This window comes from Triticum dicoccoides, chromosome 6A, assembly GCF_002162155.2.
Source record: "Triticum dicoccoides isolate Atlit2015 ecotype Zavitan chromosome 6A, WEW_v2.0, whole genome shotgun sequence".
Lineage (NCBI taxonomy): Eukaryota > Viridiplantae > Streptophyta > Magnoliopsida > Poales > Poaceae > Triticum > Triticum dicoccoides.
In genome coordinates, this window is record NC_041390.1 from 520,129,508 (window position 1) to 520,154,586 (window position 25,079).

The window sequence follows — 25,079 nt, forward strand, 5'->3', positions numbered from 1 at the left end:
ATCAACTTCTTGCGTTCGGTGGTAGTGAGTTTGTCAGGGAGTGCAAACTTGGAGTCAAGACGCTCTGCGCGATAACGCGGCAGTGGATTCTCATTTGCTCGTGAAGTATCTTGACAATAGAACCAAGTCTGATTCCAGTCCTTGGGATGACTCGGCAAGACTATTAAGGGGAAGACAGCGCCCTGTCGACACTGAATTGAGATACCCCCAAGTTCCAATCTAGGTCCATTGGTGCACTCGTTCTGGCGGTTCAGATAAAAATACTCTCTAAAGAGTTCCACAGTCGGTTCTTCTTGAAGGTACACCTCGCAGAGAACTTGGAAGTTGCAGATATTGGACATGGAATTAGGCTCGATGTCTTGAGGGTGGAGTTTGAAAAAATGGAGGACATCTCTGAAGAACTTTGAGCCGGGTGGGGAAAAGCCACGGTTCATGTGATCAGAAAAGACGATAACTTCACCATCTTTTGGATTGGGCCGTTCCTCCTCCGAGTCAGGCGCACGATAGGACATAACATTCTTCCCTGGCAAAAAACCTATGGTAAAGAATTCCTTCAGATTGTCCTTAGTGACTGTTGACGGAACCCAGTTGCAGAAAGTCGGTGCTTTGGACGGCATGATGTTCAAAAGACAAACTGAAAAGAAAGCAACATACCGGCTTAATTCAATGAAAATGGTGAAACTAAATGATGATGGTACAGGGGAGTAATGGCGGCTTAAGTAAGGGCTAATGTCATATAAGGAAAAGTAAGCCGGCGCAATAAGCCGCCATGACTACAGATATTTGAGAAAGCAGATTCTGCTAAGTGTTGAGACAAACAAGTTTCCCAAATTGCTTGATATTATTCCAGATCAAATGGCTATTCAAAATGGAAAAAATTCTAGACCTAAAAGTTTAGCGCAGATGAGTTTGAGAGTTCTAATGAGGCCTTTACGCTGGGAAAAGGGATCTACTAGTGTCAAGAGTAGGCACAAAACAACTACCGCGCAAGCATATATCTCTTTTGGGATCAAGAAGAGGCTGCAGAGGAAGAACTACAGAGCAAACTGCGATGAACTGTGAAGAACAGGCAGAAACCTAGAAACCCCTAATGCAGATCTGAGGAGCAAGAAGGGAAACGCTTACGGCCACAGGTCTTCCGCGAAAGGTCACCGCCGTTTTTCTGGACTAATTCCAGTCGATGCAGCGGCCGAAGTCGACGGAGTTGAGGTGCTCTCTGGCGGTGGCGGAGCTCGAGCAGCAGGGAAGGTTGCGAGAGGAGGAAGACGCAGAAGAGAGAAGAATGAGAAGACCGGTGCGTGCCTATTTATAAGGGGATAAGCGAACAGGCGGGCGCGAAAATCGAGGAGACCCGAATAATGATTATCCAACTAAACGGACGCCTCAATTCTCGGAAGGCATTAAAGAATAAAGATCCGTTGAGAGATGACGTCATCATGGTTTTTTGTGTTTTCAAGAAATGACGTCATGGCGGGTTATAAAAATTTCTGTGAAGAAAGGAAGATGGATTTTTTCTAAGTATTGAAGATTGACAAAGAACAAAGTTCAAAGTCAACCTGAGGCCTAATGTTGGGGATATAGCTATCAGTTATGACCCGCCCAGGAGGGGCCGGGTTAGTCCCAGTAACGGGTCACAAAGGAAGCCCAATAAACATTCAAGGTGATAGTTTATTAAGGCTTATAGAAGGCCTAAGCCCAGAGGCGGCTTAAGGCCCAATGTTGTAAACCGCCGTATGTAAAGAAAGACTTGTAAGGAAAGGCATGTAAAAGAAGTCACCGAGCCGGACACGCTTTATGAGCCGGCCGGGACTCTGTAGGCCACCAGGCGTCAACCCGTGTATATAAGGGGACGACCCGGTGGCGGCTTAGGGCAAGAAACAAGAGATCTATAGCCAAGCCGGCGGATTAGCCTCTTGGTGATCAAAACCCTAGCAATTCCAACACAACTAGACGTAGGCTTTTACCTTCATCGTAAGGGGCCGAACTAGTATAAAACCTCTCGTGTCCTTTGTCCCAATTAACCCCTTTAAGCTTCCTAGTTGCGATGGCCCTACGACTAAGTCCTTTTGCTAGGACATCTGCCGTGACAATTCCACGACACCAGGCGTAGAGGCCCGCTGTACGGGCTCAATCACGCTGGAGGTGGTCTTCAGTTCTCCGGATAACTTCTGAAGTGAAGAGATAATATTCGATATCGTCCCCTTCCGCAGCGGCTACCACGCACTGCACGGGTGAACCGCGTTTGTTAGATTCAACGCGGTGCCACACTATGCTTATCTCAAGCTGAAGATGCCCGGTCCGCGCGGCGTCATAACAGTCAACGGAAACACAGAACACTCCCTCCGGACAGAGGAGCACACCGCCGCCCTAGCAGCAGAGGTACAAAGCGACCTTCTCAAGCAGCATCATAGGCTGGCTGCCGAGCCCCTGGACATCATTAAGAGGGTCTGGACTACACTGCAACAGGACAGTGCGGCTCGTCAAGAGCTCGATTAGCAATTTGGCCTTCGTCCCAATCCCAATGAGGTGGTGGCATTCATACCATGCGTCCATAACTACGCACTCAAAATTCCATGGGCATCGACGGAGGCACAAGCTATCCCGGGATCCAAGGTTCGGCTAGACCGATCCCGGACACACATATAACTTTACTTCTCCTTTTCCCTTGTTTCAGGTTTCTCCTATGGGGGCCTCCTTCGACGGCCTGATTAATGATCCCGTCAAAGGACAAACACACCGGATTGACACGGAGCACAGGCGTACATGGGAAGCCCTAGAGGCTAACCGTTTTCAAGACCCATGCGCAGCTCACCTTCGGGTATGGCATGTCAAATAGCTGGTTGCTTATTGCATTATTTTGTACCAATGTGCTTGGACACATTAACTCAGCTATAATGGAAACAGTTCATGATCCAAGTTCAAGGGCTCCAGATCCTATCTCTGTTCTCCCTCTGTTTTCCTTTATATTACTTATTTCCTAGCAACCTTACACTCTGGTACGATTCATATTTGCCAGGGGCTCCCCATTGCCCCATGATATGGCAACAAAGTCTAAACAATCCTTAAAGATAAGTTCGGCACCCCGAATTTAGCATTATATGCATTGGCTTCGAATCATGTCTTTGGTCAATAGTTGGGTTGTTCGGTTCCTGTGCTTGCTACCCTACGTTCCGCTAAATCGGCTAGGGTAGTAAAGGGAGAACTACTGCGATTGTGCCCTGGCCTTGACCAGATGACCACCTCAGTGGAGAAAGCCAAAAACTGACTGTCATGATAGGGTGAGAGCCAGTCAGCTGTTCGAGGGTTACAAATCGTTGGAGATTTTTTCCGCATTATGCGAAAGATTGGCACTTCCCGATCACATGCTGACAGCACCCTGGCTTGAACCAGGGGCTGCACCCATGCTTTATTATAAAACTCCTATGGCTAAGTGAGGGCGTTTAAGCCGTATAGTCTGATTTCCTTGTTCGTTCCGCTAAACAACTCCTTCAAGGACCATATAATTGGATCAAGATTGTTTAGATTCAATCCCGAACACCTCTGTACTACCTATGTGAGGGCAGAAGCCGACGACTGGCCAACCCTCAGATTACATACAACACGACTGCACAGGAGGAAACAATTCAAAGCATAACAAATTTACATTACAAAACACGCTTTGTTCTCATAATACAAGGCAAAGGCAACATCAATACATTTATTCAAATACAACGTCCTGCGAACATTGTGCGGCCGCAAGGCGAGACCCCTCCAGGACATCCGCAAAATACCGTTTGGGTGTGCGGTGCTCCTTGCCCTTCGGTGGCCCTCTGGTCACCTCGACGGCGTCCATCTTCGCCCACCACATCTTGCAACGAGCGAAGGCCATGTGTGCACCTTCAATGCAGGCCAAGTGCTTGACGACGTCCAACCGAGGACAGGCGTTCACCATCCGCCTCACGAGTCTAAAGTAGCTGCTTGGCATAGCTTCGGCTGGCCATAGCCGGATTATCAAATCCTTCATGGCTAGTTCGACCACCCTATGCAACTCCACCAGCTATTTCAGCTGATCGGTGAAGGACATGGGATGCTTTGGCACCGCATACTGCGACCAGAATAGCTTCTCCATAGAACCCCCTCCTTCGGCTCGATGGAACTCCGCAGCGTCTGATACACTGCATGGTAAATCCGCAAAAGCTCCTGGGGAACTCCGAACCCGTGTTAGTAAAAGGTACTGCTTCTCCGCATACTTGCTTTGCATCTTAAATGCCTTACCCGCCGTAATCTTCTTGGCCTCCTAGATCTCCTGGAGGGCGGCCTGGGCCTCATTCCATGCAGTCTCGGCGCTTTGATGAGCCTTGGCGAGTTCGGCCCCTTGAACCGACGCATCATGCTCCAAGGCCTCGCATTTTTTCACCGCATCCTGAAGCTCCTACTGGACTTCTTTGACCCGGGCCTTGAGCTTCTTATGGGCGGCTTTCTGCTGGACAACCTTCTCCTCGGCCTCGCACAGGGCCTTCTTCAGGGCCTCAGCCTCTGTCACAGCTCCTGCACATATCACGACACTGCGGTCAATATGCAGCGCCTATCCTTTCCGAACACACAGCAAGTCGCCACTCACCTTGCATCTCCTGGAGCCGAACCTTAACCTCGCCGAGCTCGTTCTCGGTCTGCTCCAGCCTCTGCCCCAGTTCAAAGACTTCGGCAGCATGCGAGGTTGCGGCCAACAGCAACGCCTGCTTATTCATACACATTACGTTAGTCTCCTATAACAAAAGATTGATCCTCTGTCCGGTTCTTCTTGACGAACACCGGACAGTGTCTCAGGAGCTACTGACTACATGGGGTTTTTCTCTTTCTTACCTCAAAACCTGTCAACAGGCTGCTGTAGGCTTCATCCAGTCCACTCTTGGTGGACTGAATCTTCTCGATCACCGCACCATAAGGACACGGTGCTCGTCCATGATGGAGGCGCCTCGAAGAGCCTCCATCAAGTTATCCGGTGCCCCTGGATGGACAGGGGCCACCGGTGGAAGAGGCGCATCCCCCTCCTTTAAAGGGGACTGCTTGCCCGACTCCGGAGCCATATGGGTCTCCGGAATCGTATTTGGCTGAGGGTCGAACTGAATGCGGCCCTCTTCACCAGTCTCCATGGGGATCAGTTCCCCCATGTGTCCGGCAGTGGAGGTCTCGCCTTGTGGCACCTCCAGGACAGCGTCCTGGGCTCCTCCCCGGTTCGGAGCGGTCCTCCGGGATAACACTTCGGTGTCATCCCTGGCCCCGGGGGAATAAGCAGGCGGTGGTGACATGCTCGCCATCTTTGATGGAGCCAACGAACCTCCAGATGAGGATCGCTGGATAAGGTCGCGAGCCGGACTGCAATAGTACAATTAACTATGTCAAGATAATGGACAGAAAGGGCCGGATGCACGCCTGAGCGAGCCATGTCACTTATGATGCGGCCTGGGGCTTAGTGCGGGGGCGTCTTTCCGGACTGCTATCAACGTCCCACGCGGTGTTGACCGCTGGGACGTTGTTTCCCTTCTTGGGTGTTTCCGCCTTCGGATGCGCCGAAGCCGCCCTCTTCTTCTTCCTCTTCTCAGGAGGAGGGTTATTTTCCCCCTCCTCCTCCTCCTCTTCCTTGTTGTTGTCCTCAGGGACAAAGGAATGAGCTTCGTCGTCTTCGGACGTCACATCCGAAGTACCCTTGTGATGGGGGCCACTCTTGGCCCCTTGGCCTTCTTCTTGGCCTTCTTCTCCGGCGCCTTATAAGGCGCCGGCACCAGCATCTTCACTAGACGCGGGATGACTGGTTCTTCAAGCAGCAGAGTCGGACACTGGATCCGCTTCGCCCTCTCCATCCAGCCCTGGAAATGCAACGATAAGCTCAGACATCATCCTTGAAACGATTAAGTTGGGGATTGATAACCCACAAGTATAGGGGATCGCAATAGTTTTCGAGGGTAGAGTATTCAACCCAAATTTATTGATTCGACACAAGGGGAGCCAAAGAATATTCTCAAGTATTAGTAGCTGAGTTGTCAATTCAACCACACCTGGAAACTTAATATCTGCAGCAAAGTGTTTAGTAGCAAAGTAATATGATAGTGGTGGTAACGGTAGCAAAAGGTAACAATAGCAAAAGTAATGTTTTGGCATTTTGTAATGATGATAGCAATAGCAAAGGAAAAGTAAATAAGCGAAGAACAATATATGGAAAGCTCGTAGGCAATGGATCGGTGATGGAGAATTATGCCGGATGTGGTTCATCATGTAACAGTCATAACCTAGGGTGACACAGAACAAGCTCCAATTCATCAATGTAATGTAGGCATGTATTCTGAATATAGTCATCCGTGCTTATGGAAAAGAACTTGCATGACATCTTTTGTCCTACCCTCCCATGGCAGCGGGGTCCTAATGGAAACTAAGGGATATTAAGGCCTCCTTTTAATAGAGTACCGGAACAAAGCATTAGCACATAGTGAATACATGAACTCCTCAAACTATGGTCATCACCGGTAAGTATCCCGATTATTGTCACTTCAAGGTTAACGGATCATAACACATAATAGGTGACTATAGACTTGCAAGATGGGATCAAGAACTCTCATATATTGATGAAAACATAATAGGTTCAGATCTGAAATCATGGCACTCGGGCCCTACTGACAAGCATTAAGCATAGCAAAGTCATAGCAACATCAATCTCAGAACATAGTGGATACTAGGGATCAAACCCTAACAAAACTAACTCGATTACATGATAGATCCCATCCAACCCATCACCGTCCAGCAAGCCTACGATGGAATTACTCACGCACGGCGGTGAGCATCATGAAATTGGTGATGGAGGATGGTTGATGATGACGATGGCGACGGATTCCCCTCTCCGGAGCCCCGAACGGACTCCAGATCAGCCCTCTCGAGAGGTTTTAGGGCTTGGCGGCGGCTCCGTATCATAAAATGCGATGATTTCTTCTCTCTGATTTTTTTCTCCCCGAAACCAAATATATAGAGTTGGACTTGAGGTCGGAGGAGCTCTAGGGGGCCCACGAGGTAGGGGGCGCGCCCCCCACCCTCATGGATAGGTGGTGGGCCCCTGGCCTTCATCTTTTGCAAGGATTTTTTATTATTTCTGAAAATTTGTTCCGTGTAGTTTCAGGTCATTCCGCGAACTTTTGTTTCTGCACATAAATAACACCATAGCAATTCTGCTGAAAACAGCATCAGTCCGGGTTAGTTCCATTCAAATAATGCAAGTTAGAGTCCAAAACAAGGGCAAAAGTGTTTGGAAAAGTAGATACGGCGGAGACATATCAACTCCCCCAAGCTTAAACCTTTGCTTGTCCTCAAGCAATTCAATTGACAAACTGAAAGTGATAAAGAAAAACTTTTACGAACTTTGTTTGCTCTTGTTGTTGTAAATATGTAAAGCCAGCATTCAAGTTTTCAGCAAAGATTATGACTAACCACATTCACAATAACGCCTAGGTCTCAAGTTTACTCATATCAATGGCATAATCAACTAGCGAGCAATAATAATAAATCTCGGATGACAACACTTTCTCAAAACAATCATAATATGATATAACAAGATGGTATCTCGCTAGTCCTTTCTGAGACCGCAAAACATAAATGTAGAGCACCTTTAAAGATCAAGGACTGACTAAACATTGTAATTCATGGTAAAAGAGATCCAGTCAAGTCATACTCAATGTAAACTAACAGTAATGAATTCAAATGACAGTAGTGCTCTCCAACTGGTGCTTTTTAATAAGAGGATGATGACTCAACATGAAAGTAAATAGATAGGCCCTTCGCAGAGGGAAGCAGGGATTTGTAGAGGTGCCAGAGCTCGGTTTTGAAATAGAGGTGAATAATATTTTGAGCGGTATACTTTCCTTGTCAACATAACAACCAAGAGATGGCAATATCTTCCATGCTACACACATTATAGGCGGTTCCCAAACAGATTGGTAAAGTTTATACTCCCCCTCCACCAACAAGCATCAATCCATGGCTTGCTCGAAACAACGAGTGCCTCCAACTAACAAGAGTCCCAGGGGGAGTTTTGTTTGCAATTATTTTGATTTAGTTTGCATAAAGCATGGGACTGGGCATCCCGGTGACCAGCCACTTTCTCATGAGTGAGGAGCGGAGTCCACTCCTCTTGAGAATAACCCGCCTAACATGGAAGATACAGACAGCCCTAGTTGATACATGAGCTATTCGAGCATACAAAACAGGATATTTATTTGAAGGTTTAGAGTTTGGCACACACAAATTTACTTGGAACGGTAGGTAGATACCGTATATAGGTAGGTATGGTGGACTCATATGGAATAACTTTGGGGTTTATGGAGTTGGATGCACAAGCAGTATTCCCGCTTAGCACAGGTGAAGGCTAGCAAAAGACTAGGAAGCGACCAGCTAGAGAGCGACAACAGTCATGAACATGCATTAAAATTAATCAACACCAAATGCAAGCATGAGTAGGATATAATCCACCACGAACATAAATATCGTGAAGGCTATGTTGATTTTGTTTCAACTACATGCGTGAACATGCGCCAAATCAAGTCACTTAAATCATTCAGAGGAGGATATCACCCTATCATACCACATCACAACCATTTTGATAGCATGTTGGCACGCAAGGTAAACCATTATAAGCTCCTAGCTAATCAAGCATGGCACAAGAAACTATGATCTCTAATTGTCATTGCAAACATGTTTATTCATAATAGGCTGAATCAGGAACGATGAACTAATCATATTTACATAAACAAAAGAGGTTGAGTTCATACCAGCTTTTCTCATCTCAATAAATTCATCATATATCGTCATAATTGCATTTCACTTGCATGACCGAATGATGTGAATAATAATAATAATAATAATAATAATAATAATAATAATAATAATAATAATAATAATAATAATAATAATAATAGTGCACATGCATTGGACTAAGCTGGAATCTGCAAGCATTCAATAAACAGGAGAAGACAAGGCAATATGGGCTCTTTTGTCAGATCAACAATAATGCATATAAGAGCCACTTCAACATTTTAATCATGGTCTTCTCCTATCAACCCCCAACGAAAAGAAAAGAAATAAAACTATTTACACGGGAAAGCTCCCAACAAGCAAAAGAAGAACAGGAAATATTTTTGGGTTTTCTTCTTAATTACTACTACAAGCATGGAAAGTAAACTAATTAAAAGCTACAACTAATTTTTTTGGTTTTTCTTAAGGTTTATTAAACACACAAGAAGAAAGCATAAAAAGGAAATTAAACTAGCATGGATGTTACAATGAAAAAGTATGAGCACCGACATCTAGCAATGAGTGTGTGAACATGAATATAATGTCGGTGAGAAATACGTACTCCCCCAACCTTAGGCTTTTGGCCTAAGTTGGTCTATGGCCACGGCTGGCCTAGCGGATATCCATAGTAATAGTTGGGGTCGTGCTGCGATGCAGCGGCTATTGCCTCCTGAGCTGCAGCGTGGCGATGAGCGGCCTCCGCCCTCCTCTCGTACTCATTTGCCTCCTCTCTGGTAATAACATATCTTCCTTTTGCCTAATAATCAAAGAAGGCAGGAGTATGGAGAGTAATACGGACAGCACGCCGTCTGTCAAAAATTAGTCGATACTGGACAGGTGATTCACTCCTCTCAACAAACTGGTGGTGAACCATAGCATTAAAATCCAGTAAGCAGGAGGCAATTCAATATCATCCTCATGTATAGTTACACCAAGAAAATCAGCTAAGCGGGTTGCATAAATCCCACCAAAGAAATCTCCATTAAATCTATTCAGATGCAACCTACATGCAACAATGGCTCCCAAATTATAAGATTTGTCTCCTAACACAGCACTCCTAAGAATACTGAGGTCAGGAACACACATATGACATGCTTCATCTTTACCATTAATGCATCTACCTATGAAGAGAGCAAAATAATGTATAGCGGGAAAATGAATGCTCCCTATGGTAGCTTGTGTTATATCTCTAGATTCCCCCACAGTTATACTAGCAAGAAAATCTCTAAATTCAGATTTGCGAGGTTCCCTGACACTACCCCATTGTGGAAGTTTGCAAGCAATGGTAAAATCCTCTAAGTCCATAGTGTAAGAATTTTCATAAAGATCAAACAGGACAGTTGGAGAATTACGTGAAGATGAAAATTCAAACCTCCTCACAAAGGAACTAGTGAGATAGTGATATTGGCTGCACTTTTCTTCCTCGAAGCTCACGAGATCAGCATTACACAAATATGCGTTAAATTCTTCCTTAATTCCTGCTCCGTCCATAAAGTTTTCTGAAGGCCATTCACAAGGACGAACTGGAGCGTCTCTTGGTGGTTCTTCATCAGCATCACGCATTGCAACCTGGGTCCTTGCTTCCTTGAAGAACCACCTTGGAACATTCTCCTAAGCATATTTCTTCCTCTGAAAAATTTCTGAAATTTTTAGTAACTTCAAAATAAAAGTGAGCCAAACTCAATAAAATTGATAGCAACTACTCCTACAAGTGCCTAGAGCCTATATCATGCATCAAAACTACTTTTGACCATATAAATTTGACATGCAAGCTCAAGAACATGGTCACCTAGGCAGCACAAATTTGCAATGAATAAAGCACTAGAACAAAAACTAATTGGACCAATGAAGGAGTCACATACCAAGGAACAATCTCCCCAAGCAGTTTTGTGAGAGGTGCTTTGAGCAAGGAGATCGAAAATGGCAGCAAAATGAGCTTGGACTCGGGTATGAACTGGATATTCGTGTTTGTGGGAGGAAGAAGGAGTGTGTGGGTGCAGGAATAAGTGGAGGAGGGACACCATGGGCCCACGAGGCAGGGGGGCGCGCCCAGGGGTAGGGCGCGCCCCTGACCCTCGTGGCCAGGTGCCAGCTCCTCCTGTTGTGTTCTCAGTGCCAAATATTCTCAAATATTCCGAAAAAATCATATTTAAGTTTCAGGGCATTTGGAGAACTTTTATTTTCAGGGTATTTTTATATTGGACGGATAAATCAGATAACAGACAGGAAAATACTATTTTTATTTTATTTAATATAAATAACAGAAAGTAAGAGTAGGGTACAGAAGGTTGTGCCTTCTAGTTTCATCCATCTCGTGCTCATCAAAAGGAATCCACTAACAAGGTTGATCAAGTCTTGTTAACGAACTCATTCTGAATAACATGGAACCGGAGAAATTTCGAATAACACTATGTTACCTCAACGGGGATATGCACATCCCCAATAATAAGAATATCATATTTCTTCTTGACAGTAGGAAGAGGAAATTCAAAACCTCCAAATATAATCGATGGAATTTTTCCAATAGAGTTGATACTATGAACTTGAGGTTGTTTCCTCGGAAAGTGTACCGTATGCTCATTACCATTAACATGAAAAGTGACATTGCCTTTAGTGCAATCAATAACAGCCCCTACAGTATTCAAAAGGGGTCTTCCAAGAATAATAGACATACTATCGTCCTCGAGAATAGTAAGAATAACAAAGTCCGTTAAAATAGTAACATTTGCAACTACAACAGGCACATCCTCACAAATACCGACAGGTATAGCAGTTGATTTATCAGCCATTTGCAAAGATATTTCAGTAGGTGTCAACTTATTCAAATCAAGTCTACGATATAAAGAGAGAGGCATAACACTAACACCGGCTCCAAGATAACATAAAGCAGTTTTAACATAGTTTCTTTTAATGGAGCATGGTATAGTTGGTACACCGGGATCTCCTAGTTTCTTAGGTATTCCACCTTTAAAAGTATCTTTCTTTTATTTGTAACAATATCTTTCATATACTTAGCATAAGGATTCATTTTGAGCATATCAGTTAATCGCATACGCAGAAAGATAGGTCTAATCATTTCAGCAAAGCGCTCAAAATCCTCATCATCCTTTTTCTCGGATGGTTTGGGAGGAAAAGGCATGGGTTTCTGAACCCAAGGCTCTCTTTCTTTACCATGTTTCCTAGCAATGAAGTCTTTCTTATCATAACGTTGATTCTTTGATTGTGGGTTATCAAGATCAACAGCAGGTTCAATTTCTATATCATTATCATTGCTAGGTTGAGCATCACCAAGAACATTATTATTAACATTATCACTAGTTTCAGGTTCATTACCAGATTGTGTTTCAGCATCAGAAATAGAAATATCATTTGGATTCTCAGGTGTTTCAGTAATAGGTTCACTAGAAGCATGCAGAGTCCTATCATTTTTCTTTTTCTTCCTTTTAGAAGGACTAGGTGCATCTATATTATTTCTCTGAGAATCTTGCTCAATTCTCTTAGGGTGGCCTTCAGGATACAAAGGTTCCTGAGTCATTCTACCAGTTCTAGTAGCCACTCTAACAGCATTATCATTATTCTTACTATTCAATTCATTGAGCAAATCATTTTGAGCTTTAAGTACTTGTTCTACTTGAGTGGTAACCATAGAAGCATGTTTACTAATAAGTTTAAGTTCACCTTTAACATTAGCCATATAATCACCCAAGTGTTCAAGCATATTTGAATTGTATTTCAACTGTCTACCAAAATAAGCATTAAAATCTTCTTGCTTAACCATAAATTTATCAAACTCATCTAAGCATGGGCTAGCAATTTTAGTAAACGGGATTTCAGCTTTATCATATCTATAGAGAGAATTTACCTTTACTACGTGTGTCGGGTTATCAAGACCACGGGTTTATTCAATAGGTAATGGATTAAGATCATATGTTTCTTCAACAGGCGGTAAATTAAGACCGTTTATTTCTTCAATAGGAGGTCAATTCTTAACATCTTCAGCTTTAATACATTTTTCTTTCATGGATTTCTTTGCCTCTTGCATATCTTCAGGACTGAGAAATAGAATACCTCTCTTCTTCGGAGTTGGTTTAGGAATAGGCTCGGGAGTTGGTTCAGGAACTGGTTCAGGAAGTGTACAATTGTTTTCATTTGTCAACATATTATTCAATAGAATTTCAGCTTCATCAGGTGTTCTTTCCCTGAAAACAGAACCAGCACAACTATCCACGTAATCTCTGGAGGCATCGGTTAGTCCATTATAAAAGATATCAAGTATTTCATTTTTCCTAAGAGGATGATCAGGCAAAGCATTAAGTAACTTGAGAAGCCTCCCCCAAGCTTGTGGGAGACTCTCTTCTTCAATTTACACAAAATTATATATATATCCCTTAAAGCAGCTTGTTTCTTATGAGCAGGGAAATATTTAGCAAAGAAGTAATAAATCATATCCTGGGGACTACGCACACAACTAGGATCAAGAGAATTAAACCATATATTAGCATCACCCTTTAATGAGAACGGAAATATTTTAAGGATATAAAAGTAACGAGTTCTCTCATCATTAGTGAACAGGGTAGCTATATCATTTAATTTAGTAAGATGTGCCACAACGGTTTCAGATTCATAGCCATGAAAAGGATCAAATTCAACCAAAGTAATTATATTAGGATCAATAGAGAATTCATAATCCTTATCAATAACACAGATAGGTGAAGTAGCAAAAGCAGGGTCAGGTTTCATTCTAGCATTTAGAGATTGCTGACTCCATTTAGCTAATAACCTCTTGAGTTTGTATCTATCTTTTCAAGTTAAAATAGCTAAAGAAGCTTCTTTATCAAAAAGATAACCCTTAGGAATAACAGGCAAGTCTTCATCATCACTTTCATCAGTATTATCAAATTCAATATTTTCACTCTCTCTAACCCTAGCAAGTTGTTCATCAAGAAATTCACCAAGTGGCACAGTAGTATCAAGCATAGAAGTAGTTTCATCATAAGTATCATGAATAGCAGAAGTGGCATCATCAATAACATGCGACATATCAGAACGAATAGCAGAAGCAGGTTTAGGTGTCGCAAGCTTACTCAAAACAGAAGGTGAATCAAGTGCAGAGCTAGATGGCAGTTCCTTACCTCCCCTCATAGTTGAGGGATAAATCTTGGTTTTTGGATCTCTCAAGTTCTTCATAATGATAAGCAGATATAAATCCCAAGTGACTCAAAGAATAGAGCTATGCTCCCCGACAACGGCGCCAGAAAATAGTCTTGATAGCCCACAAGTATAGGGGATCGTAACAGTTTTCGAGGGTAGAGTATTCAACCCAAATTTATTGATTCGACACAAGGGGAGCCAAAGAATATTCTCAAGTATTAGCAGCTGAGTTGTTAATTCAACCACACCTGGAAACTTAATATCTGCAGCAAAGTGTTTAGTAGCAAAGTAATATGATAGTGTTGGTAACGGTAGCAAAAGGTAATAGTAGCAAAAGTAATGTTTTGGTATTTTGTAATGATGATAGCAATAGCAACGAAAAAGTAAATAAGCGAAGAACAATATATGGAAAGCTCATAGGCAATGGATCGGTGATGGAGAATTATGCCGGATGCGGTTCATCATGTAACAGTCATAACCTAGGGTGACACAGAACTAGCTCCAATTCATCAATGTAATGTAGGCATGTATTACGAATATAGTCATACGTGCTTATAGAAAAGAACTTGCATGACATCTTTTGTCCTACCCTCCTGTGGCAGCGGGGTCCTAATGGAAACTAAGGGATATTAAGGCCTCCTTTTAATAGAGTACCGGAACAAAGCATTAGCACATAGTGAATACATGAACTCCTCAAACTATGGTCATCACCGGTAAGTATCCTGATTATTGTCACTTCGGGGTTAACGGATCTTAACACATAATAGGTGACTATAGACTTGCAAGATAGGATCAAGAACTCTCATATATTGATGAAAACATAATAGGTTCAGATCTGAAATCATGGCACTCAGGCCCTAGTGACAAGCATTAAGCATAGCAAAGTCATAGCAACATCAATCTCAGAACATAGTGGATACTAGGGATCAAACCCTAACAAAACTAACTCGATTACATGATAGATCCCATCCAACCCATCACCGTCCAGCAAGCCTATGATGGAATTACTCACGCATGGCGGTTAGCATCATGAAATTGGTGATGGAGGATGGTTGATGATGACGATGGCGACGGATTCCCCTCTCCGGAGCCCCGAACGGACTCCAGATCAGCCCTCCCGAGAGGTTTTAGGGCTTGGCGGCGGCTCTATATTATAAAACGCGGTGATTTCTTCTCTTTGATTTTTTTCTCCCCGAAACCAAATATATAGAGTTGGACTTGAGGTCGGAGGAGCTCCAGGGGGCCCACGAGGTAGGGGGCGCGCCCCCACCCTCGTGGACAGGTGGTGGGCCCCTGGCCTTCATATTTTGCAAGGATTTTTTATTATTTCTGAAAAGTTGTTCCGTGAAGTTTCAGGTCATTTCGAGAACTTTTGTTTCTGCACGTAAATAACACCATAGCAATTTTGCTGAAAACAGCGTCAGTCCGGGTTAGTTCCATTCAAATCATGCAAGTTAGAGTCCAAAACAAGGGCAAAAGTGTTTGGAAAAGTAGATACGACGGAGACGTATCCGGGATGCATAGAAAAATAACATACCTCGCTGGCGAGGTGTTTACAATCGTGACCATGGTCTAAATCCGTGGATGGTGGTTTCCCGTTGCCCTTAAAGAGCAACTTCCATGCGCCTTCGTGAGTAGTCTCGAAGAGCCTCACCAGGGTCTGATGCTTCTTCGGGTTGAACTCCCACAGGGGATGGCTTCGGCGCTGGCACGGAAGGATCCGGTGAACTAGCATCACCTGGATCACATCAACGAGCTTGACTTTCTTGATTACCATGCTTTGAACGTGCGTCTGCAGCGCTATCACCTCGTCGGGGGAACCCCAGTCCGGACTCTTCTCGACCCAGGAGGTGAGTCGCGTAGGAGCGCCGGAGCAGAATTCGGCTGCTGCGGCCCAGGTGGTGCCGCGAGGTTCTGTGATGTAGAACCACTGCTTCTGCCACTCCTTTATCGTGTCCACAAAAGTGCCTTTGGGCCAGGAGACGTTGGACAGCTTGCTCACCATGGCTCCTCCGCACTCCACTGCTGGCAATCCACCACCTTCGGCTTCACGTTAAAGACTTTGAGCCACAGCCTAAAGTGGGTTTGGATGCGGAGGAAGGCCTCACACACGACGATAAACGCCAAGATGTTGAGGAAGGAATTTGGGGACAGATCATGGAAATCTATCCCGTAATAATACATCAGCCCACGGATGAAAGGGTGGAGTGGAAACCTGTAGCGACCCGACCCGAATGGGTCAAGTCTCTGTGCTTAAGTGTCATCCCTAGATCGGTATGCTGACACACACAGTACTCGAGGATTTATAACAGAGGTAAATCACATGTAAAAGTAACGTAAACACTATTACCTCAAATCCAAAAATAGCGGAAGTAACAAGGTTGTGGATTCCCATCAACACCAATGGCAAAGTTGAGTGTAGAAATCGTAACCCTAACGTATCACTTACTCGTTGTAAGATAATCCTGCAACATGAGACGTTGCAGCCATAGAGGGTCAGTACATTGAATGTACTGGCAAATTCACACCATAGAGAATGATGAATAAAGACTATCACTACATGCATATTTGGCTGGTGGAAAAGCTCTATGGTTATAAGGTTTTTGCGTAAAGCCAATTTTTCCCTACTACAAAGGAATAAATTTTATTTAACTATCATGGTGGTTGTTGAACATTGAGAATGGTTGACAGCATTCTCAATCCCAATTAAGTAACATAATTAAACCCAACAATATTCATTTAAAGCAACGTGATGAGATCAACAGGATAATCCAAGAACTAGATACTCAAGATGTCCATAACTGGGGACACGGCTAATCATGATTAGTTTATACACTCTGCAGAGGTTTGCGCACTTTTCCCCACAAGACTCGGTCACCTCCGTTGGATTTCTCGCACTACATGGTGTTTGAGAAACGGATGACCGAGACACAGTCTTTCAGAAGCGCTAGCACCTTACGATGGATAGACCAGTACACCTACTTTCCCCTACATCTGCTAGTCTACCCTGTAAGAGTTCGCATGACTTAATCAACTATGCCAGAGCCCATAATGGCTTGTGGCTGCACACGGAAGTTTCTAGTTTGAAAAATCTCATGATCCCTTTGAGCCTGGGTGGCGGTCCAAAAGAAAACAGGCAAGTCCTGGATTACCCAGGTGCCTAGACAGGCAATCCTAGAATAACCAGGTGCCTCAATCCACCCAGATGTGTTTTTAAGTTGCCACCTTAAGTAAACCATTAATTAACAATCTCACATCTGTCATGGATACTCTCAAAACCCAATCCACGTCTACTAGCATAGCATGGCATAATAAGAAAATGAAGAAGTAACTCCCAAAGGTTTGATAATAAACAGGTAATAGGTACTACCTCATCTACTTCCCATCCCATAGTTTAATTAGATCCTAATCATGCAATGTGTGAAGATTGATCTAATGCAAAAAAACTGGGTATGGAAGGGGATGTGATCAAAGTGTGAACTTGCCTGCAATGTTGATGAAGATGATTCGCACTTAAAACTCTTGATAGCTCTACTCGTCACACTCCGGTCAATCTATCGTAAGCAAGCAATAGTAACCACACATAAGCAATCACTCAAAAGACCAGAAAGATCGAAGAAGTCGATTCGGAAAACATCAAAACCAAGCAAATAACTCTTGCAACATAAAACAATTTCTAACAGTACCAAAATTATGTGAATTTGGCCTTATCAAAAAGTTTAGGTCAAGAGCTTCGATTTGCAAAAAGAATCAACTCAAACGGAGCTACGAAACTCAGGTTATGATCAAACGAAGTTTGAATTAAAATCTGGTCTAATTCAAATTTTAAACTTTTCAAAAACATGTTTGAGTTGTTTTACTGGATAGAAGAGATTGTAACGAAGAAGTGGGCGTTGGTTTCGTTGGATTTGGACTAACGAGTAAAAAGTTATGATTGATTGAAGCACATGGACTAAACTGTAATTAAAATCATCACAGATAGGTCCCTGGCCGGAATTAAAACAGAAAAAGAAAAATACTAAGTAGCGAACGTTCGCTATAGAAGCCTATAAGACGAAAACTGTTTGCTACAAATCCTAAACTAGCGAACGTCCACTAATTAACCTAACTATTAAATAAAACCGGCTTTAGAAGAAAACCAGAGAAAACCAAAAATAAAATAAACCGGACCGGGCGGTTAATTACCGGTTCGGGCGGTTTTCATCGAAAAGACCACCGGCGGTGGTTAGCAGATCGGCGGCGACGCCGGATCGAGCGGCAGCGGCGGGCTCCGGCGGCAGTGAGCGGTGGCGCGGCAGCTGGCAGCAGCGGCGGCGGCGGTGCGGGCTAGCGGCGATGCGAGCAGCGGTGAGCGGCGGCTCCACGCAGCGACGGGCCTGGCGGATCTCGCCGGCGACGGTGATGCGGCAGCAGGCGGCGAGTGCGGGAGGGGCGAAGGGGCGGCGGAGCTGCGACTTTTAAAGAGGGCCGGGGAGGAGCTTCTTGGGGAAGGGGCAGAGGAGGCCGGAGGCGGCACGGCGGCCATGGCGGCGCGGCGGCGGACTCGGGAGGAGTCCTAGTCGGGGACGGGAGGCAGGCGGCATGGAGCTGGGCCTTGGCCTGGCTTCGGCTGGGCCGGCCCAGTCGGCGAGGAGGGGTTTTTTTAATAAACATTTTTTCAGAGAACAAAAATAATAAAAGCAAAAACAACTAAAATATTATATAGGCATATAATATATCAAAATTTTCAGAAAAAAATTTCTACACGGTGAACATTTTCCTAGCATTAAATAAAATACACACAAATTCTAATAATTCAAAGAGTGCTACTGGTCTAATAGAATCCAACAAAAATCATTTTTAAAATACCAAAATGATTTCAAATTAATTTTTCTCCAATTTTCTAATGTAGGGAATCATGTTACCCTAATTTCCATATGGTTTATTTTTGGAGAAAAATAATTTGAGTAAAACTCAAATAACTCCAAATTGAAAATAAATTCAAAAGAACTTTGAATTTAATTCTTTGAAACTCCCAGCTCATATTTCATATAATTTGAAGAAGTCATTTTATCTTCTCTCATGAAAATCATTGAGTTGCATAAAGTTTCAGAATTGGAAATATTTTCCAAATGAAATTCAAATATTTTCAACACCCCTTGTCATTTAAATAAATGGAAGAAGTCATGTCATCTTCTCTCCAGGGTTTTGTGGTGAAAAGAATTTGAATTCATGGAGATCATAAAATGCAAAAATGAAAGTTTGGGAAAGTCCTTTTATTCCCTCTCATTTAACTTTCAAAAAGTTTCGAATTCACTCACTTTCAAACTATCAATCAAACAATCAATCAAATCTATCTATTTATTATAACATTCCAAAATTTAGAATTTTGGGATGTTACAAACCTACCACCCTTAAATGAATCTCGTCCTCGAGATTCGGAGAGGCTAGCAAGAAAAAGGTTAGGGTTTGGGGGTCTCCTCAAATTCCATCAATCATCACCGGGGTCTGGGGTGCTACCACCCTTAGAAGCATGGTTACGGTTCTATCAAAACTCATATACTCCATCCTTATTCTTGACAGTGTCGGTCTTCTTAGATCTTCAGGATAATTCCTTATCCGGGCTCTTCCGGTAGTGGCATAACCTTACCACAATTTTTCTATCCTTTCATCTTGGTAAGGTTCTTCCGAGATTGGGTCTTCTTAGCTGACGGGTCTGGCGCCAAAACTAAACAACTATCGATATCTCATGGTGGTCAACAATTTATGGTTTCTCCTGCAGGAAATGGGTCTGGGTTGATCCTCACCGTATAACCTACGGTTGGCAAAAAGCTGTCATGTACAAGGGAAAAATTCTTATACCATTCTAAGGTTTAACAAGGTTTAATATCGTCGTCTCTCTACTATAGGCAAGTCACTCAGATTTACCATCCCATATAGCAAGGCGAATAATAAGAGTAAGTCGGTATGGTGATCAATCCATCTCGCACCCAAATCATTACCCTGTATATGCTTTAGTGAATCTCGCATTCTAACACTCAGTCATCCTCACAAGCATTGCAGAATTTCTCTTGTCAATGAACTAAGTTCGGAAAATTCCATGGATTCTGCAAGCCAGACAAACATCTATCGTTCCTTCACAACTCTCAGGTTTTGCGTAAACTCCTATAAAATCGTCTGTCAACAAAGGTATATCCACTTCCAGGGTTTTTTCCTTTAGCAAGAATGTGCTTGCTTCTTGGCAGGTCCTAGGGCATGTGGGTTATGGCCCATCTCATCACTGTAGTCCTTGAACTTATCATCGGGCAACTGATCATTATTCCAACTTCCAACTTCCTAGTATTCTTAAATCCATCCAATTGTACTGTCTTCCTTCCTTCTATTGGCACCAAACTAGGACATGATTACTCAGACTCATCATGGAGTTTTCATTGATCCATATTTCCGACATCATACCTCCTTTATATCCAATAGTAATTTATCTCTTCATCCTTGTGGGATATCCCACATACCGAGGTAAAAACTTATACTTATGAAGTCCATACTCTACTTCGTGGAACATCATTATCCTTTCGAGGGTCAAGCGTCCTTACAGGGGAATATTGGCCATCTTTGCATGGCACTTCTTCAACTGGGAAATGTGAAACACATCATGAACTCCTGACAGTCCTTTGGGTGACTCCAACTTGTTGGCCACTTCTCCCATACGCTCCAAAACTCGGTATGGTCCTACAAATCTCGGGGCTAACTTTCCCTTAACTCCAATTCGTTTAACTCCTCGCAGAGGGAACACATGAAGACATGCTCCATCTCCAATTTCATAGACTACCTCCTTGCATTTTTTTGTCTGCATAACTCTTCTGCCAGGACTGAGCTACCTTCAGTCTATCTCGAATCAACTTAACATTCTCTTCTGACTCCTTGATCACATTTGGTCCAACAACTGATGATCTCCAACTTTATCCTACATACTCTTGGGGCATCACACATATTGAGACAAAACTCGTATTCATTTTATCTGAAATCCACTCAGTGGAGTATCCTTATCTTTTCCAGGGGTCAACGGTTCTTTACAGGGTACTACCACCCTTAAAATGCACAAATCTTCCATAGACCATATTTCTCATATCCTTAGAATGGCCAAAATCCTTCTTCATAGAGTAACAACTCATAAAATCCATATCAGTACCAACGATGCTAACTTTATTCATTCTCAAGTGATTACCATCTCTCGCTTTTCCATTACATGTCTCAACTCAACACCTCAATATAAAAGAAAAATGTTCTCACTTCTACTACTCCATTTCTTTTGTTGCAAACTCAACTATCTAGCACAAGTTTCCTTCTCCTTAGGGCATTCTCTGGCAAAGTGCCCTGCTCCATTACAACTAAAACATATTACTTCTGACAAGTCTCGAGGTTTCCTTTTTGGGAAACTGTTGAGGTAGTGCCCTGACTCCTTGCACCTATAACAGGTGATATGACTCAGGTCCTTCCTGGAATCCAATCTGCTTCTCTTCCTGGACTTCTTCATGCCAATCATGGCTTCTATTTCCTGTGGGTCATACTCTACTTCCTCTGTCGGGAATTCTACTAGATCCCCATTCAAACAATTTTGGGATATGTGTCCTTCTTCTCCACATGAATAGCAAGACTTAGTGCAGGGTTTACTCGGGTCTTCTTTAGGTGTGTCCTCCACCTCTTCCTTCATCACAGTTTCTTCTAAAATTCCCATAAGGGCTCCTTTCTTTACTTCTTTCTTCTGCTGGATGGTTCGTTGTACCATGGGGTAAATGTGACACTTAGCAGGATAGTGGGTAGTCCCTTCACACAAGAAACAAGTAATCTGCCTAATTGGGCATTCTTCAACTGGGTGACTTCCCTCACAATTAGGGCATTCATCCTTGTGTTCTTTATGGGTGTGTCCTATTTCTCCACAAAGCTTTCATGCACAAGGTTTCTTCATATCCTTTCCATAAGGTTTCAACTTCTGGGACACAAACCGAGACTTTGGCAAAGTCAACTTAAATTCTTTCCAAGTGGTTACTCCTTGCCATCCATTGATGGGTTGGTACATCCTCCACCAAGTAGCAGCACCTCTTTCAAAGCATTGAAGAGCATGTTGGGGCATATCCTTTCCGGCTATAGGGTTATTCTACATGTGATCTTCCATGTTCTGAATCCATCGGTCCGTCTCCAATTGACTCATCGGTTTAGCAAATACGAGCTCATCTCCATTCATCATCTATTGGGTCCATGGGTTTGGGGTGAGATAAGAGAGATAGAGAGGGATACACACAATGCAAACAACAGTTTTTAAAAAGACAGGTTTTATTGTGGCTGTCGGAAAAACATCAAACAAATGACAGCTCACAAACGTCGTATCTAACGTAAGTGTATAACAGGGGTTTGGTCTTCTAAAGGTCAATAAATCTTCAACTCTCCAAACTCTTCAAGCCTTGTTCATGCCTCCAATAGCTTCTTCCGATCATGCTTGTCTTTCTCAAATCCTTTTGCCAGATCATTTCTGTTGTCGCAAAGTCTATCATGACGTCCTTTAATATTTCTGGAGTTGCATTTCAAACTTCTGGTTTCAACATCCTTCACATGAACCATGATCATACTGTCCTTCAGTTCTTGACAATTCTCCAGTATCTCGAGGTTGTAGCTCCTCCAGCTTGGCTACTCTCATCTTCAGGATCCTGAGTTCCTCATGAAATACTTCCTTGTCTAATACGACTTCCTGGAGCTCCATTTTAAACTTCTTGATGTACTACTCCAGATCCTGGTGATACACCGGCTAGGGCTAAAACTTCATCTTATGATAGGTGCTCCATCAGCCTTCTTCCATCAAATCCATTCTGAAGGAATGCATGCTTAGCTCAGCTCGGTGACCACAGTATCAATGGTGATGACATCACGGATAACCGTGTTTCTGCCCTTGTCATTGCCATGAGCTATCTTGCCAGTTCATATCTCCTGCCTTAGGGTTTTCTTGACAAAACTTTGAGTTCTCAACTCTCCATGTTTTGGTCTTTCTCCAATACACCTTGATCTCGGGTATTGACAACTTCCATAGTCTGCCAAGTTCCATAAGGGTAGCCTTCATAGGTCATATAAATCTGGAAATTCTTCAGAGCCTTCAAATTCTACTTGTCTTCGGCCTTCAACCGTTGTAGTTTCCATTATTCAGATGCACCGAAAATACTCTTCATTTCGAAGTGGTCTTAGTTGTCCGATATCTTGTACTTCTTGGAGTGGTCTCATCAGTGGAATCTTCGAGTGGTCAAAAGGGGAAAGGGGTATGGTCTCACTAAAGAGAATTTTTGAATAAGCTCAGAAGAGAAGAGAGGTAAAAGATCTTTTTGAAAGGGAAAGTTGTAGAGAAAAATCTTTGCTATGGGCTTGCCAGTTTCTAGGGTCACGTCCTACAGTCAAGATGTGCTCTGATACCATCTTGTAGCGACCCAACCCGAATGGGTCAAGTCTCTGTGCTTAAGTGCCATCCCTGGATCGGTATGCTGACACACACAGTACTCGAGGATTTATAACAGAGGTAAATCACATGTAAAAGTAACGTAAATACTATTACCTCAAATCCAAAAATAGTGGAAGTAACAAGGTTGTGGATTCCCATCAACACCAACGGCAAAGTTGAGTGTAGAAATCGTAACCCTAACGTATCACTTACTCGTCGTAAGATAATCCTGCAACATGAGACGTTGCAGCCACAGAGGGTCAGTACATTGAATGTACTGGCAAATTCACACCATAGAGAATGATGAATAAAGACTATCACTACATCCATATTTGGCTGGTGGAAAAGCTCTATGGTTATAAGGTTTTTGCGTAAAGCCAATTTTTTCCTACTGCAAAGGAATAAATTTTATTTAACTATCATGGTGGTTGTTGAACATTGAGAATGGTTGACAGCATTCTCAATCCCAATTAAGTAACATAATTAAACCCAACAATATTCTTTTAAAGTAACATGATGAGATCAACAGGATAATCCAAGAACTAGATACTCAAGATGTCCATAACCGGGGACACGGCTAATCATGATTAGTTTATACACTCTGCAGAGGTTTGCGCACTTTTCCCCACAAGACTCGGTCGCCTCCGTTGGATTTCTCGCACTACATGGTGTTTGAGAAACGGATGACCGAGACACAGTCTTTCAGAAGCGCTAGCACCTTACGATGGATAGACCGGTACACCTACTTTCCCCTACATCTGCTAGTCTACCCTGTAAGAGTTCGCACAACTTAATCAACTATGCCAGAGCCCATAATGGCTTGTGGCTGCACACGGAAGTTTCTAGTTTGAAAAATCTCATGATCCCTTTGAGCTTGGGTGGCGGTCCAAAAGAAAACAGGCAAGTCCTAGATTACCCAGGTGCCTAGACAGGCAATCCTAGAATAACCAGGTGCCTCAATCCACCCAGATGTGTGTTTAAGTTGCCACCTTAAGTAAACCATTAATTAACAATCTCACATCTGTCATGAATACTCTCAAAACCCAATCCACGTCTACTAGCATAGCATGGCATAATAAGCAAACGTAGAAGTAACTCCCAAAGGTTTGATAATAAACAGGTAATAGGTACTACCTCATCTACTTCCCATCCCACAGTTTAATTAGATCCTAATCATGCAATGTGTGAAGATTGATCTAATGCAAAAAAACTGGGTATGGAAGGGGATATGATCAAAGTGTGAACTTGCCTGCAATGTTGATGAAGATGATTCACACTCAAAACTCTTGATAGCTCTACTCGTCACACTCCGGTCAATCTATCGTAAGCAAGCAATAGTAACCACACATAAGCAATCACTCAAAAGACCAGAAAGATCGAAGAAGTCGATTCGAAAAACATCAAAACCAAGCAAATAACTCTTGCAACATAAAACAATTTCTAATAGTACCAAAATTATGTGAATTTGGCCTTATCAGAAAGTTTAGGTCAAGAGCTTCGATTTGCAAAAAGAATCAACTCAAGCGGAGCTACGAAACTCAGGTTATGATCAAACGAAGTTTGAATTCAAATCTGGTCTAATTCAAATTTTAAACTTTTCAAGAAACATGTTTGAGTTGTTTTACTGGATAGAAGAGATCGTAACGAAGAAGTGGGCGTT